At 38.6% G+C, this 18940-nt stretch overlaps 2 pseudogenes; both read right to left on the minus strand.

The window, feature by feature from the left end:
- LOC140690892 (RNA-binding protein 3-like) overlaps nucleotides 1–18940 on the minus strand; it is a 200193-nt pseudogene that overhangs the window by 83492 nt on the left and 97761 nt on the right.
- The window catches only part of LOC102545120 (ubiquitin carboxyl-terminal hydrolase 3-like), a 138639-nt pseudogene that overhangs the window by 69205 nt on the left and 50494 nt on the right, over nucleotides 1–18940 (minus strand).

Consider the following 18940-nt stretch of genomic DNA (forward strand, 5'->3'; position numbering starts at 1 on the left):
AACATACAAAGAAGAACTCATACCAGTCCTTCACAAACTCTTCCTGAAGATTGAAAAGGAGGAAACACTCCCAAACGCATTCTATGAAGCCACCATCACCCTGATACCAAAACCAGGCAAAGACACCACCAAAAAAGAGAATTACAGACCAATATCACTGATGAACATAGATGCAAAAATCCTTACCAAAATACTAGCAAATAGAATCCAACATCACATAAAAAAAATTACACATCATGATCAAGTAGGGTTCATCCCAGGGACACAAGGGTGGTCTAACATACACAAATCAATCAATGTAATACACCACATCAACAAGAGAAAGAACAAAAACCACATGATCATCTCAATAGATGCAGAAAAAGCATTTGATAAAATTCAACACCCATTTATGATAAAAACTCTCACCAAAGTGGGTACAGAGGGAACATATCTCAACATAATAAAAGCTATATATGACAAACCTACAGCCAGCATATTATTCAATGGTGAAAACCTCAAAAGCTTCCCACTAAAATCTGGGACAAGACAAGGATGCCCACTATCACCACTCCTATTCAACATAGTCCTGGAAGTCCTAGCCACAGCAATCAGGCAAGCGAGAGAAATAAAAGGGATCCAAATTGAAAAAGAAGAGGTAAAAGTGTCACTATATGCAGATGACATGATACTATATATAGAAAACCCTAAAAGATCCACACAAAAACTACTAGAAATAATCGAAAAATTCAGCAAGGTAGCAGGTTACAAGATTAACGTTCAAAAATCAGTTGCATTTCTTTACACTAATGATGAATCAACAGAAAAAGAAAGTAAAGAAACAATCCCCTTTAAAATAGCATCCAAAGTAATAAAATACCTACGAATAAATCTAACCAAGGAGGTGAAGGACTTATACACGGAAAACTATTAAACACTGATTAAGGAAATTAAAGAAGACTTTAAAAAATGGAAAGATACCCCTTGCTCCTGGAATGGAAGAATCAATATTGTTAAAATGGTCACACTGCCCAAGGCAATCTACAGATTTAATGCAATCCCTATCCAATTACCCAGAACATATTTCACAGAACTAGAACAAATCATATTAAAATTTATATGGAACTGCGAAAGACCTAGAATTGCCAAAACATTACTGAAGAAAAAGAAAGAGGCTGGAGGAATAACTCTCCCAGACTTCAGACAATACTACACAGCTACAGTCATCAAAACAGCATGGTATTAGTACAAAAACAGACATATGGACCAATGGAACAGAACAGAGAGCCCAGAAAGGAACCCACAAACTTTTGATCAACTAATCTTCGACGAAGGAGGCAAGAATATACAATGGAATAAAGACAGTCTCTTCAGCAAATGGTGCTGGGAAAACTGGACAGCAGCATGTATATCACTGAAGCTAGAACATTCCCTTATGCCATACACAAAAATAAACTCAAAATGGTTCAAAGACTTAAACATAAGACAAGATACAATAAACCTCTTAGAAGAAAATATAGGCAAAACATTATCTCACATACATTCAAAAATGTGCTCCTAGGGCAGTCTACCCAAGTAATAGAAATAAAAACAAGAATAAACAAATGGGATGTAATGAAACTTACAAGCTTCTGCACAGCAAAGGAAACCATAAGTAAAACAAAATGACAACCTACGGAATGGGAGAAAATTTTTGTGAAAGATGAAACTGACAAAGGCTTGATCTCCAGAATATATAAGCAGCTCATATGGCTTAATCAGAAAAAAACAAACCCAATCCAAAAATGGGCAGAAGACCTAAACAAGCAATTCTCCAAGGAAGAAATACAAATGATCAATAGGCACATGAAAAAATGCTCAGTATCACTAATTATCAGAGAAATGCAAATCAAAACTACAATGAGGTATCACCTCACACCAGCCAGAATGGCCATCATTCAAAAGTCCACAAATGACAAATGCTGGAGAGGCCAGGGGGAGAAAAGGGAACCCTTCTGCACTGCTGGTGGGAATGCAGTTTGGTGCAGCCACTGTGGAAAACAGTGTGATTCCTCAAAAGACTAGGAATAGACTTATCATATGACCCAGGAGTCCTGCTCCTGGGCATATATCCAGAAGGAACCCTACTTCAGAAAGACATCTGCATCCCAATGTTCATAGCAGCACTATTTACAATAGTCAAGACATGGAAACAGCCTAAATGTCCATCAACGGATGACTGGATAAAGAAGCTGTGGCATATTTATACAATGGAATACTATTCACCCACAAAAACCGACAACATAACACCATTTGCAGCAACTTGGATGTTCCTGGAGAATGTCATTCTAAGTGAAGTAAGCCAGAAAAAGAAAAATACCGTATGAGACTGCTCATATGTGGAATCCTAAAAACAAAACAAAACAAAACAAACATACGTACAAAACAGGAACAGACTCAGACATAGAATACAAATGTAGGTTGCCAAGGGGTTAGGGAGTGGGAAGGGACAGATTGGGATTTCAAAATGTAGAACAGATAAACAAGATTGTGCTGTGCAGCACAGGGAAATATATACAAGATCTTATGGTAGCTCACAGAGAAAAAAATGTGACAATGAATACATGCATGTTCATGTATAACTGAAAAATTGTGCTCTACACTGGAATTTGACACAACATTGTAAAATGACTATAACTCAATAAGAAAATGTTTTTTAAAAAAAGGCTCAACCAAAAACAAACCAACAAACACTAGTCTTCATTGTTTAGAATGCCACCACTTTGTTGGAAATTGTCTCAGAAACAGGGTAAGGACTAATACTAACGCTTCGAATACCCTTCATTGAATAACACTCACCTAAAACTCGGCAGAATCTTCCCAACAACGTAAAATAAGGACTCTGGGCTAAAAGCAGCCTGGCTACCTTGAAATAAAACACACAGTGTCTTTCTAAACTTTTTCACCAAAGACCTGGAAAAGTGGCAGGGATGATGGGACTCTTAGCATTTAGTGAGAGGCTACTATTTCAATACACAATGTTCAATTGTCTAAAATTCAAACAAATGAAGACATAAAAAGGGTGTGGTCTCTTCTGAACTAAGTCTAAGAGTTAAGAGCATCTCAAAACCGCACATAAACAGCAGTAATTACTGACAAAACTAGTTTTTTAACACATAGCGAACTCTGAGTTTGCCAAGTACTGTCATACTTGTAGAATAAAGCAATGGGTAAGTTACAAATCAATTAGTTAAGAATGTTCATTTCAAAAAAACTTAAAATGAGGAACAGAATCTCTTTCTCCATCTCCTGCATTTTTTCTTCTTAGCCCTCACTAGGAGCACTTCCCAGACCTCAGTGTTGACCATCTGCTCATCCCTGCCTCACAGAGTTCGTCTGGACTCAAGGATCAACACTCAAGTCTATACCAATGACTCTCAAAGCCAAATATGAAAGCCAGATTTTTTCATGACTGCTTTGATTCAGGTGTCTCCCAGTTCCAACACAAATTCTCTACTGCTTTTCCTCTTGTCTCTTGAGACGCTGTGTGCACTACACCTGCTCTCTGCATCCTCCCTGCTGTCCCTCTATATCCGATCGCCCCTTCTCTCACAGGAATACAACTTCCACTTTCTCCTTTGAGTGTGTCCAACTTCTGAGAAATTTCCTTAAAGAGAAAGGGTAGTCCTTGTTAAGCCCTTCTTCTTCCAGCTAGAATGAGGACAAAATGCTGGTGGCTCCAGCGTCACCCTGGACTCTGTGGATGAGAGCCTCACCCCAGGGAGGGTGCAGCAGAAAGCCAGGAGCCTGATGGTCGTGTGAACTAAACCTAGATGGATAACCTCCAACTCGACATGAGAAAATAAACCACGAATGTTCAAGTCACTGTCAGTCTTGGTTTTCTGTGCACGGAGGTAAACTGATAAATGTCCTCCACTTCAGACCATGTCTGTCACTACAGCTGCCATACTCACGGACACCTGCCTGATGCCTCCGAGGATCTCGGTATCTTCCTTCTCAACCCTTGTCATCCAACAGGTTCCTACTTTTTACTTCCTAGTCCCTGAACCCTCTTCCTGTGTTTGAGGAGCCCCACCTGAAGAGTCTTGTGGGAGTCCGAGCCTGCCTCCCACTATGGAAGCTGAAAAGGCCAAATACTTGCTTTCTCAGCACCCCTGGCAGCCAGGACTCAGGCACATGGCCTAAGTTCGGCCTCTGTGAAGCAGGAGCTAGTGATGCAAAGAAGCCGAGACAGTGCCAAACCTTCCTGGTGGCCAAGAGCACCATCAGGAGGGCAGGGACAGCAGCACCCAGCCGGCACTCAACTCCAACCGTGCGGACAGTGGGAACTCCACTGTGGCCCTGGGCAGGGGTCCTGATGAGACATCCTTATGCAGGCCTGGACTCCAGACCCGATTGTCTACCCATCCAGTAACGGTGAGCTCACCAACACACTTTCAGGACATTCCTTTCCTGCCAAAATGGTCAGAGGCAACTTCTGCAATGTGTAACTACACCCTAAATGACACTAACACATCAAGTGCTACTAATTCTTCCCGAACTTCTGTGCACATGTAGTTCTTCCTTGTCATTTTACCGTTTCCTCTAACCAGTTACTCTAAAGCGTGAAGCTTCCTTGAACACAGGCACGTTCCAGCTCATCCACATGCTGCTACCAAAGTAAGCTCCTGACACAGCGCTTCCAGTGAAATCACGCCCTCCTGCGCCCGTGCCTGGCGTGGAGGTTCCCGCCCAGCCTGGCCTGCTGCACGCTCCGTGCTGCACACTGTTCCAGCACGGTCTTCTATTCTCCCTCAGCCGTCAAGACTTTCACAATATGATACATCTTTAAACCCAAATGAGAACATGGCTGCACTGGATTTGAATGCATATTGGTTTGGTTCTCAGTAATCACTTGTCAATTTTTTCCCTTCCACTTCAACTAAAAATTGACTGTACTGCCTCCAAAAGTAATTTGATAACTACAAATTAATTTAATTATCCAAGACCAGTTTACCTCTAACCCTATCAGACAAACCAGTTCACAAAGCCTAATGACACTCGTGCTGGTCTACACCCAGAACTGTATTTCATACACACGTCACTTCTAGAATGTCCAAATCCACAGACTCAGCAGGCAGACAGAGTACTAAATTTATCCTGCCTATTAGGTAAATACACACAAAAGAATTCCAATAATTATTAAGACTGCCACCTAGGTACTTAAATGCAATTTTTAGTTTTTTTTTTTTAAATGCATGTGCCTATTAACTCACATAATGCAACGGAAATCACCAGTAAGGGTCACTTGCTCAGTAGCTCAAAGCCAGAAAGGACACATTCTTAGATTCACACGTTGTTGTCCCCCCGGCTCCTGGTGTGGCACGTCTGCCTTCCTGCTGTCTCCCCATTCCTTGACTCCACGGCCGGCAGTTCTCTGAAATTACAGCAAAACTGCTCAATGTTACTACTGTAAAAGGAAGGGAAGAAATTGTTTTTTTTTAAAGTACTAAGGCGGTGAAGAAATTACTCTGAGACCTGCGTATGGACTTCGAAAATGTCATCTTTCAGTTTCTCATTAAAACTATACTCAGTGCAATCTCTTACACTGAGTTTCTTCATTAAGTCTCCTCATTTACTCCAAGAAAACAATACAAGCAGATAAGTTTGCAGAAATAAGCAAAGACCTCAGAGCAAAACCTCTGTTCAAAAAATCCCCAATCCTCTCTCTGCCCTGCGCCCATCCCCCACCACATACACAATCTATAGATTGCGATCATTTCCTTTCAGGGTGTTTGCTCCCAAGTGTTCAATAATTTCCTCAAAATAAAAACGAATCATGAAACCAACCACACTGTTTAAATACGCCCCACAGAGTCACATGGAGAATTCAGCAGTGACTAGAATTTCCTCCTTGAGCAAGACTAGACAAGCCGAGGTCAGTGCCTTTAAGGAGAGATCGAACATGGCTTCTGCTCATCTTACATTTTCAAGATCTTCTAAATCTCTGACCTTATGATCATACTTAAGAATCAATAATTGAACTAGGTTCTCTGAACAAGGTTCCTTATAGCCCAGGAGTCTGCAAACTGTGGCCCACAGGACAAATCTGGCCCTGGACCAATGAGCTTTTATTTTTAAAGTGGCTTTTATATTTCTGAAGGGTTGTGTAAAAGGGAGGGGTTGCTGAAGGGAGGAGACTGGATGTGGCAAAGATTAAAAAGATGTATTTAATCTGGCCTTTTACAGAAGTTTGCTGGCCTGTGCTCAAGCCTATTCGAGAAGCAACTGGAACCAAATAATAACAACAGCTAGCAGTTATTTGCTGCCAGGCACTGTTCCAAGCACTTTGTACAAACTGTGTAATAGCTTCCCAACCACCCTGTGAGGTTCACTACTATCCCCCATTCCACTGATGAGAAAAGCAAGGCACAGGGAGCTGGGGTACCTGCCCCAAGTTCCTAGACTAGAGTTAGTGGCAGAGACAGGATCAGAACCCACAGCCGTCAGGTACTCAGGCTCTGGCTGTAACATTACCTGAGGGACTGAAGGATGGCATTCATGAAACACGTGTTCCCCAAATTCCGCAGGCCTGTGGCACAGATGGCAGTGGCGCTTCCCTGTAAATGGAACAAGAGGCGGCCATGAGTAACGCCAAGAGAAGGCCAACTGTTCCAAACATCAAAGTGGAGCGAAGGGCTGAACTTGAAACTCTAGCATCAAGCCAGCTTGGAATTTATTCTTTTCAATCCAACAAATATTTCAAATTCCCTTTCTACTGTCTGTATAAGTATCTGGATATTTTTAGAAGGCTGTTTCTGATCCTAGAACTGTTCTAAATGGGAGTATCTTATGGAAGCTTATGGGAGAATCGGCATTACTAAGTACTGTGGAGTACACAATGCAAAATCCAGGCAGATCCTTCAAAGAAATAAGTTTAGGACTTAATGCTTTTATAAGATTCTATTAAAGCTACTACAAATTGGAAAAAATATAAATACATACATCCCAAGTACTTCTGTCCCCCACCTGTTAGTTCTAAGCCACGGAAATACATACATACATATTTTACTAGCAATGGAATACCAATCTTAAAACACCACCTGGACCTTCCTTAAAGACTAAGGTTTAGTTTTCTGATTAGCTGTACAAATGCACCACGATGTCTGAATACTACACATGGGAAGTCAATCTACCAATCCAAGCCGAAGCTTCACGTCAGCTCTTTCTTCCAAAGTTGTAACACTTTAGCTAACCGCATGTCTAAACATAGCTAGCATGATAGCAAGGGAGTAGATGCAGGTTGAAATTACTGTTGTATTTAGAAGTATTTAGTAATCTTTACATTTTGTTACTCCATTCATGGCTCATACATCTGGTAACAGCTGGACACCAGAATCAGGAAGTGTATTCTTTCATGGTGAAACTGTATTAATGCAGTCCTAAGAAAGAAAACTTACCCAAACTTCAGACCCCTGGAGTTTGCACGGGGGACCTTAAACAGAAGGAAGCAAGGATCTCTGGGATCCTATAGAAATGGAGTAGTAAGGCAGCCGAGTAAGCGATAAGAACAAACACTTGCTAAGGCAGAGGAGCAGGGCAGCAATCCAGACAGAGGCAAGGCACTGACAGACGGACTTCCTGGGGAACTGAGTCGCATCAAGGATCATTAGTACAAGTGGCAAACATTCTGAAAAATAATCCAAGTCCAAGGCATACAGTTACAAAAGTTTACAAGGGGCAACATTAATGTTAGAACTGTCATCAAACAGTGACTAGATCTCAACCAATTCTTACAGCTGAATAAATTTTAATTACTTACATTTACTTTCAATAACTTGCTGTTTAGTGATGAGTTTTCCAAAAGTTTTCTTTTCCTATGCCTGTCAGCTGCGAAAGCTGAGCTATTAAAACATAAACAGACAGATGGTCAAAAAGATATTAGTACAGACACACTCCACAACAAGGTAAAGAATAAGCGTGGCTGTTTGAAGCATTCAGGGTGCGGAGCCTGGCTGCTCAGCCAGGCCAGGAAGGGACCCGCTGGGCCCACTGTGGCCCTCAAGGACTTCAAGTAACGCAGGAGCTCCACTTCCCCTAGAAATCCCCGCTGCTCCTCCGGTATGAGCTTTCCAGAAAAGCTGGCCAGGTACATGTGGCCTGTGAGACAGTCCCTCAAACACCACCACTCTCTCCTTCTAAATGATGGCGAAGCTTCCAACAGGAGCACACCCCTTCCTCGTAACCAAAGGACAGCCCTGGTCTGACACGATTATTCTGAGGGTTAACACTAAGTCTCAGACACTATGCTACTTCTTTCTTAAGTTTAATGAAGGTATCATGTTTTATTCGTATGTTGTAATAGATGACGACATACTGAGTTGGCAAAAATGATAAACACGTCATAGGCATATAGGCATACATAAATTCATTTGACTCAGCTATGGTACAAAGCATATTCTAAAAGAAACCCTAATTAGCACATAAGTCCTGAATTTAAATTATTTAAATTTTTATTGATGAAAGAGATATTTTGTTTGAAATTTACCAGAAAGTTACTCCTATCTTCGAAGCATCACTTTCAAACTGTTATGTATTAGGAGAACTGATCTAAAGGAAGTAAAAACTACTATTGAACAACACAGACTTTTAATTAAGTCTACCAGCTCCTTTCTCTATTCCAAAAGTCCCAGGCTAACCCAGAGTAAATACATAATTATTTTTCTTTCCAGAATTTCCACAGGAAATATAATGTCTTTGGAGCAACAGAGAATAGTGACAGTCAGTTGCTTCAAATCTCAAAATGTTCTTAGGAAACAAGTCTTCAGAACTGTGTGTGGGTCCCTCAGTGCCATGGTGACTACAAGACAAGAAAAGATCAACCCACTGGTCTGCGATGCTAACTTACTTCTTCACAAATCCTGTCAGTAAAGAAGCTGAGTCACAAGCACTGTGTATATACTACTTAATGACAATGCCTGGTAGTTGACTTTTAGTTTCAACTTATATAAAGCATTTAGCTTTTCAAAATGTAAGTTATTAAATTTTACCATCAGTGATTCTCAAAATGGCAGAATCCTTTAGATCCAAGCTGTTTAATATGGTAGCCACGCACTACATCTATATGCGGCTACATCAACCTAATTAAACTTAAGTAAAATTTAAAATTTAGTTCCTCGTCACACTAGCAATTTTTCAGGTGCTCAACAGTCACGTGTGTCTAGCGGCCACCTGACTGGACAGCACCAATCACAGAACATTTCTGTCGCACAGCACTGCTCTCGAGCGTGTGCACCACGGTCTGAAATTAAACACGACTGTAAGCACAGCTCTAACTTGTAGCGGTCATCATAGATTCCAGCCTGCATTTGAACATAAAAATAAACCCAGGTAATTTTCCTCGACATGTGAAAAGGACTGCAGGTAGATTTTTTTCCAGTGGGGACAAGTAGAAGTGTAGACAAGGTGATCTGTGACATCTTTTCCCTGGTGACGTGGTCGATGACAATAAAAGATTTGATCACTGCATAAATGCAAGCATATTCCTGAATGTCCTGTTTCTGTTTGACTTAGTTCTGAGGAAGTTATCTGGCATTGAGACGGCAGCCTTTCCTTAGAGAAAATTCTAAGTGGCAGGAAAAAATAACCTGGTAGTTACCCACTTCTCTAACAAAGAATCAGGTTAGTGAGATCTTTACAATGACATCGCCACATTGGAGAGTGATGTTACATAAATTACTGCAGGAATCTCCTACTTTGCAGTTAACTGTGAGAATTAGAGACAAAATTCAGTATTTTGGATCTGTGCATCTGTACCTGTGACTCTGATTCCAGACAGGGCTCCTGCTGCTTTGTTCAAAGTAAAAGAAGGGAGGAGGCTCTTTGAAAAAGAGAGGAAACACAAGACGACAAGCCAAAAAGTACTTAAACCCAAAGTGTTCTAATTGGTTGAGACTTTTAAAGGATCAATTCCTTTTTCTTTATCAGCTTATAACCTATCTGGTGGAGACATGCAAGAGACTTTGGTTAACCAAAGCTGGACAGTGTTTCACGCAAAGAACTTGGGTTATTCCCCCTCAGTATGCAATTTCAAAATACTCTATCGGCTTTACATGTAAGTTTGCTAAGGGATCTCATTTCTGGTGTGATCTCACAATACTGTCCAAATAAATTAGATGGCACCTGACAATCAGGAGTGAATTAGACAAATTCCACCTGAGTCAGTGGTCATTCTAGGCCATGCTTTTACCCACAGCAGCTTCAAAGACCCCTGCTGCCGGGGCTTCTGTTATTACTTGAATTTAGGGTCCAGCGAGTTTTATGTGACTAACCGATTTAGCCACAGCAAATAAAAAAAAAAATACTATTCACATAGTACTTTAACTTCCTTATGATGACAAAGCATTTCACAGCTTCCTGTACTTTCAAGTGATACATACCGTCCCTACCAAAAAAGGGAAAGCAACTAAGACCCTTGTGCTGTAACACTGATGCAAAGTGAAGAACAATGTAATTCATCCTAATTTCCCTTAAAAATGATAAATTTCAGAGCTTCTAAGAAGACCTTATAGTACATTTCATAAGGCTTTTCTAACAACAAAGGAAACTGTATAATGATTATTTTGTTTTCTGCCCTTCCCGTGCACTCCCAAAATTCCCCTTGCAAATAAACTGGGGAGCTGACAGGTTGGGGGGGTGATAACTGAGAAAACGGGCTCTGGAGCCCTCGGATACGGATACAAACGTTAAATGACATGAACGCTGAGCTATGATCGGGAACCGTGGGCATTTTCAGACACCCAAATCTGAGATTTAAGTCATTCACATTTCAATCACACTAAAAACATGATGAAGTATACAACCCACAAACAAAAATCCGGCTCAGAAATTCTACAAGACCCCTCAATCCCATTCCTCCCCTTCTTTCCCAAGGCCTGTTACTTACTTTTCCAAGTTCTGTAAGTGTTCTCTGATTTTCTGTACCAGTCCCAGCTTGGTGCCACTGACCACAAAATCATCACAGCGATAACTACAAGGAAAATATTAATCAATGTGTGTACAGAGCTTGCGGAAACCACAGTAATGGAATCACTGAAAGGTCTGGCTGCTGCCAAGACGATCACATGGCTCTGCAGGCAGTTACTGTCACTGGTGAGTTGAAAGAGGACTTGGAATCCATGATGGGATGCTTTCTAAGAGCCTTTTTAAAAAGCCACGTAGGCAATGAACACTAACTTCTTTTCACATTTTTATTCAAAAGTTCTCCAATTCCTCTTTCAAAAATGAAATAAGCTGCTACATGTGTTATATTCTTTTCAGTGGTGTGTAATACACGGAAAATGAAACACAAAGCTCCAATCCTATTCTGGGAGCATGAAGCCTGAAGCTTTAACATCACGTGATCCTTCCCAACTCAAATTAATGGGGAGTTTGTGGGGAGGAGAGGTTTAAGAGAAAAGCAGGGAAAAGACAAACTGTGGAGATAGCTGGATAAAAAATGAAAAGCTATACGTTTTACACATAATTTAATTTAAATAAATTGAATTCAGATGGCTGAGAAGAATGCATCTTTTCATTCTGATGTGTTAGAAGACAAAAGTGTAAAAGAGTGGCTACATCTTTCAGGAAACTGACAACCGCTTTGAAGAAAGACATTTAAGGTATTCTTTAACACTGATTGTGTGTGTGTGTGTGTGTGTGTGTCTGTGCAAGACAATAAGCAAGTAATATAAGGAATCACACATAATAACTTCAACTTGTACATCAGCATTCTTTTTTTTTCCTGAAATAAGCCCAGTCTTAACAAACAACTTACAAGCTAGTACCAATACTGCAGCTTTGAATAAAACTACTTATTATAATAACTACTGAAGAATAATGACACTAACACGGTTGTTCTGAGCAAACAAAACTTTCAATGCATAGCAATTAGTAAAAGTTAGGTCATCTCTAGTAGAATCCAAAAACATTTCTCACATACCTGAAACCTGTCTATAAAAAATTGAAAAGAGGATGAGGGAAAGCCATTTAAAAACAATTACCCACAAAAGCATGGCTTGCATCTTTTATTCACAGGACTCAAACTATGAATGCTTTGTAAAACTTTAACTAAGATATATATGTAATTAGTCAATACCCCTCTCCCCATTAACTACCTGCGCCGGCAATCAAGAACCCCTGACGTGCTCTCCCAGTGCCTGTGCTCGACCCCTAACATTTCCACGAAGAGCAAAAGCTGCCTTTTACATCCTGGACCCTTTCTCTATGGTCAAATACGAGCAAAGGCAGGAGAATCCCTTATCAGTTTTATGACAAATACACAGAGGAATTAAATTCCTGAAAAGGTTTAATTCCCTGCTTCCTCTCGGCATAAACGTGAAGAGGGTAAGGTCTGCTCTGTAAACCTGGGCTTAAGGCACTTGGTTCCTCCCAGAACCCCAGGCGTTACTAACTCCTGCTCACGTTTTTTATGTTATGTTTGCATAAATAGATGCATGTATTTCAGCTAAAACAATGCTCAGTGTTCAAAACAAAAACACCACCAAATGCTAATGTTCATCTGGGAAAGGAAGTTTAAGAGCAAACACGGGTCACCTTTCATGTATTTACATGCTGCTGGAATAGCTGATTGAAACATGAACCCCTTAACCTCCAACAAGAAATGGCTGCTTTAAGACACGAATTGTTTCACATGATACGAAGTAACTAATTATTTCCTAATTAAAGTAGTTCTTTTTGGTGTGACATGGACTCAGGCTTTAACATTTGTTAAAGTAATATTTTCATACATTGAAATACAGATTTATTCATGGCTTACTCCATTCTGAACTAACCTGGCTTAACCAGGTCTAGCTGCTCCCGCTCTCTGAATGGTCACCTTTCAAGCAAGTTGCTCTGGGCTCCAGAGCTGTGCTAACGTGGCTGATGCAACTGAGAAGCTGAATTTAAACATTTTAATTGACAAAAAATTTTACCTAACAATTGAAGCAGTATACAATACTTCTCCATTAAATACAATTTTATGGTTTTGATAATACTATATTTCACTTTTATTATTATACAATGTAAGATGTACTGCCGTGCACATGGTGGGTGCACGTGTCATTTCTAGGATTGCACGTAAGCGTATCACCAGTCTAGTTTGTGTCAACACAAAGACTCAGTGCAAGTTATTTTTCTATGCAATAATGCAGCACCGTAATGTGTTTATTTGCGTATCATATGCATACAGCATGAGTTACAGTGACACCTATGTAAACTGTAACTGGTAGTTACATTAAAATACTTATTTGGGGGGTGGTAGAGTGCCTGCTTAGCATGCACAAGGTTCTGGGTTCAATCCCCAGTGCCTGCATTAAAAAAATAAATAAACACTTGTTTTAATTATAATATAATCAAATTATCCTTCTGGCTTAAAAATTAAGAATGAAAATTTTTTTCACTTCCAAATGAAGGCACACTAATGAGGCAGAATCAAGTGGAGAAGGTATATATCACAAATTTTATGAAGAATGGCAATTACAACTTACTGCAGAGGAGCAAAATTACCAAACTCTGTGGAAAAAAGTTTTAAGATAATAAAGTAGACAATATTGAGTCATTTTCAGCAGGTGCATAATAATTTAATGAGGAGTTGCCTCTCTATAGTCAAAACATAATCAATGTAGTTTTTCACAAAGAAATCAGAATGAAATGTATAGTAACAAAAAAAATTTCTCAGTGATTTTTAGGATTTGCACTTGTAATTCTGGCCAGCTATAAAACAGTTTGAATTCTTATTCAAGAAAGAAAATCATTTTCAAAAAAAAAAAAAAGGAAATCATTTTCAGATGGCAAGATGGAACAATAAATTATTATTTCAGCTAAAGGAATTATGTTTAAAATTTTGAGGTAAAGATTAAAAAGGATATTTCATAAAAAGTGAAAAATCTTCAATTGATCCACCAAGCAACTATTAGCGAATAAAAAACCTTTCTAGTAAGATCAATCAATTCAACATCTGAAATTTTTAAGTACTTTTGTTTTTAAGCTTTAGATGACTTTTACAAGACAAGAAATGGTGGCCAATTAACACTTTGGGTACACTTTGTTTCAAATGACTTCCAAATTCCAAATTGCAACCTTAAAAACAATCTCATGCTATAAATATTTCTTTGTCTTTTACATCTGTCACCTTCAGCTAGATTAAAAAAAAAAGTTAAGACAGACATATGGGATCAAAAACCCAGATTTACTGGAATCACTTCCCTTATTTGCTCTAGTGCGTGTTAACATATTGAAAATATGTGTGCTCTGAAGTAGACTATTATGAATGCAGTTATGAAAATTGTTAAGTACATGTGTACAAATGCTACGAATCATCACCAGTTTATGGAGCTGTTAAAAGAAATAGAAGATGATGAATTTAATGACGATGTGTTCTCTGCCAGTGTTCACTGGAAGTCATGGAAGAATTTAACAAAGGTTCACTGTACTGTTAACTCTAATGCAAGATTTTCTTGAAACCAAAGGCGCACTTGCCAGTATTCAGCAGAGAGAAAACATCACAGCGGGAGTCACATCTTCTCACCTGGATCACAACACACACGACTGAGCTCAGTTTACAAATCCCAGGAGAGAGCAAGCTTGTTTTTGACCTAGACAGGTACTAGAACTTGTTAAAATTTAAACTATTCGTAATATAAATCAATAATGATTTTTTACACACTTTAACATGAACAAATACGTGTAAGATTTTAATGACAGAGCAGAATCTACAAAAAAATGAAGAATGCTTTGTCATACAGGTAAACTTACAGGTGATTTTCAGTTTACGTAATCGCCCTCAATAATACTGAGTTGTTACAAGAGTTAGTGGACTTACCCAACTTAGATACAGTTTTGAAACTGGTATGTTCTTGCTTCAGAGCCAAATCAATTATTCTAAAAAGATGAGTCAGTCTTGTCGATAGAGATGCAAATACTAAAGAAAACGGGGTTTTCTGGTACTTTACTCATTAATTGGAAAAAATTTAATAGTGTTTGTAATCTACATTTTTAACTGCAATTTTAATGACTCTAAATCCAGATCAAGCATTTCAAATGAAAAGTTAGCATCTGAATGGAGACACACTGCATGTATAAAATACATACTGGATTTTGAAGGTCTCATGAAAAAAAGATGCAAACTATTTCTAATAATTCTATATAAATTACCATGTTGACATGATAATACTTTGGACAACTGGGCTAAATAAAATATACAATTATAATTAATTAACCCATTTATCTTTGCTTCTTTAATGTGGCTACTTGAAAATTATAAATTACATATAGGATAAATTATTTCTGTTGGACAGCACTGCCAGCCTAAAAAATATCTAAGACACTAGCGACCTGCCCAATATCATAAAGAGGTAACAAGTATAACTTTACTGAATTATAAGAAATCAACTTTAACTGGACTTACTTTCACTGGCTTAACACATTTAAGTTTTCACAATTATCCCTATTTGTGAAGAGTCAATTTTAGGTCTTCTTACAGGCACTATGAAGGACATTTACTGCTAAGATTATAAACTGCATACTGCCTGAATCTACGGCGCTCTCTAAGTGTTAGCTGTAATGATGAAAGGAAAGCACCTGCTGCTATGGGTCAAAACTTCCAGAAGCGCCTGACAAGTGGTACAGGGTGGATACATGTGAGCTTCCTTCCACAGAGGACCCTAGGGCTGCCTCACAGCACTCTCTCCTCTAGCTGCCCCCATCCTCCTGTTTTGATTTCTTCTTCCTCCATGACCCAGAGGTGAAAAGAAAATTAGTAACAAAAGTAGGAAGTAAGTAAGAATTTAAATGCTGTCTGTTTGCCTTAGTCTTTAGCTGAGACATTGATTCAACAAGCTCTAAAAGGTCTCTTCCTGGTTTACCACTGTGTTGAAGCTACTAAGTCCGTATTATGCTTTCCTCCAACACCTGAAAACAAATGTAGCCACTCTTCTTAGTTTACCCGTCAGAAAGGTCACATCAGAACAAGACATACAAAAAAAGAACACAACTTGGAGGTTGTGTTTCAAAAGCTTCTAGATTTGTCCTCTGAAACGTGGAATGCTTTTTCCCATTTTGAAAGAAATACGGTTATAATGTATGGTTATATGTTGTAAAGTGAAAATACACCTGGTTCCCAAAGTGTAACTGAAATAATATAAAAAGTGCTATCCTTTTTCTTGTTTCCGCTGAGAAACTGGAGCAGACGCCCAGGTTTTGGTGCCCCTTCATATAAACAGGACTTCATGTGTCTATCAAACAAAAGTCAGCAACAACCTATATCATGCGACCAATGTTTTGGCTATTAAACTAACACTTAGGCAAGTTTTAATTTAGTGATTTTAGGTGATCCTTCCAGAAAAGATGAGCTCTACTTCTAACAGACCACTTGTCAGGTAAGGAAAACATTTTCTTCTGTATTTAGTAAGAAGAGAGAACTGCGTAAGAAAATTTAGGCAAACTGAACACTAAAGACAAAAAACAAAATACTTAGAAATCGTATTAGGCAACGTATTAGAGACATGAGATGAGGAAATCAGATATAAAAAGGCAGGAGGACCGGCACTTCCTCTATGCCCAGCACCTTGAGAGAAACTACACCATCATCTTAGCTACGTGCAACTTAGCCTCAAACCAAATTCCTTGAGCCAAATATGATCCTAAAGTAATTTTACATTACTTTAAGCCAAAGGTTAACAAACTAATTAAATGTAGAGTATTACATACTGTTAAAGGCAGAAGATGCACAATTAATTTGACTACCTTGTGCTGAAAGAGTGTCTACCAGGTAGCAGGTAAATTTTCATAAGAAACACAAGTAATTTATACTATTATATAATTAGGTTAAAAATTGATCAAAACCACAGCTTAAGTTATTTTAAATTCTGCTTACTCTAACAAATAGCAAAACTGTCCAATTTTTTCACTACATTGATTCTTTATGTGTACATTTGTAATTTTGATTTTTTTCTAACTTCCCCCATCTAATCATACCTAATCCTTTCTGTGTTTCTTTAAATAATCTCCCCCAAACTCATCTTTTTGCTCCTCAATCTCAACATTCTGTTCTATACCTTGGTTACTTCCTTTGGGGTGATATCCCCCCACCCCCCAAATACAGTGACTTTCAAATCCACAGATACCTGTATCTGAATTAAGCTACAGTACTTGATGGCGTGGCGCAGTGTCGACCTCACCTACATTTTCTTCTCTCTCACCTCTCCCCCCAAATCTTCCCTTTCCCTTCGGCATTACCTGCTTTACGTTTAGATTTACGCTTTCGTCCCATACACCACCAGCTCCCTTACTCTCCTCAGTATTTTCCAAGTAGCACCACTTACTTGTTTTACTAGTAAAAAATATTCCCTACGTGGTCACCCCCATCTGTACTCTTTCCCCGTTCTCCAAAAATTAAAACATGCAGCACGGCTCAATCACTTGCTTGTCCTAAAATTTAATGTAGGTTTACTTCCTTTTAAAAATCCTCATTTTAGAAGCACTTGTTTCCTTCCTATTTTTGCCCTGCACCTCATGCCCCCTCTAATTATAAAAGACAAAACACCAGTCCACTAAGAGAAAACCTTCAAATTACTGTCAATGGTTCCTAATCAAGTTAAAAAATAAGCCACAAAACTGAGCATCCACCACACCCAACATGCTTGTATTAATTGTATTAATTATATATGCAAGTAAATCTAAAATAATACACATATAGTTAAAAAAGAAACATTTTAGAAGAATAACCTAGAGATGAAATAAACTTTTTAAAAATTTCTTGCTATTCATGGTATCTTCAGAGCATTATTAAACTAATATCTCAAAGTACAATCTACACATAGGGTGATATTTAACATTAACGATAGTGGATGTAATTTCCTACTTCGTATGATCTCTTGAACTTTTTGTCCCATTTATCAGATCTGACTGGTCTGTGTTTTTATCAGAGAGCCAGTATCTTTACTTTGTGGTACGTCTGACGAGCTCACAGTGATGTACGTCAGCTCGCCTCTTCCTTGTTCACCAGTGTTTGCATTACTGCTGTTAGTGTTATCTTGGAGGATTTTTTCTTCTGCAAATCTTTAAAAATATGTATCCATTTGATGAGGGTTGATTTGGTAATATCAAGTCAACCCACACAGCTAGGCAGACAGAAACTGTAACACACTGGCCAAGGCCAGATGTCAGCAAGGGTGAGGATAACACGTGAAGCTCTGAGTCAGGACCCTCCGCATTTGGTTCACACCACGTAACCGTCTCACCTACCGACCACTGGCAGTAGGCAAAGTAAATATTTGCAAAGCTTATATTTTCCCTTCAGATAAAAGGTTTTAATAGAAGTTCTGATATTTTCTTCCCAAGTACATTATTTTACAGACCACTGCTCTAAAAACCAGGCCCCTAACATATAGCAGGTTCTCAATGAATATTTACTGAATAAAAACAACATACACTATTTTGATTTTAAGAATTGTTCACATTATGTTCGAGGATCTTGCCTCAAATAAAGGTTTTGAAGGTAAAAATCTGGGGGAAGAGAAAGGAACTGCTTATAATGCCGAGTTTTCTTCATAAAGGATCTGTATCTTTACTTTGTGTCTTTCTTTAACATATTTATTTCTAGATACAGTTTATAGTTTTTGTCATTAAAGTCAATGTTTCTTTGGTCATTTCCATTTTTAATGACTGCTAATGAAGAAAAAACTATTAGTTTCTGCATATTTATCATGCACTATTTCAAAATTTCTTATTCTACTTGTACTAAAGTCCTCATGTTTTCTGGGTATTCTATCATATAATTTTAAAGCAGAAATAATTTTTCTTCCTTTCCAATATTTATAGCAATTATTTATTTACTCTTTGTCTTATTTCAATGGTTAGAACTGCCAAAGCAATGTTTAAAAATAGTGACAGTGACGTAAATGATGACAGAAACATTTGTCTTGTTTCTGCTGTAACAGAA

The sequence above is a fragment of the Vicugna pacos genome, chromosome 32 (assembly GCF_048564905.1).
Source record: "Vicugna pacos chromosome 32, VicPac4, whole genome shotgun sequence".
NCBI lineage: Eukaryota > Metazoa > Chordata > Mammalia > Artiodactyla > Camelidae > Vicugna > Vicugna pacos.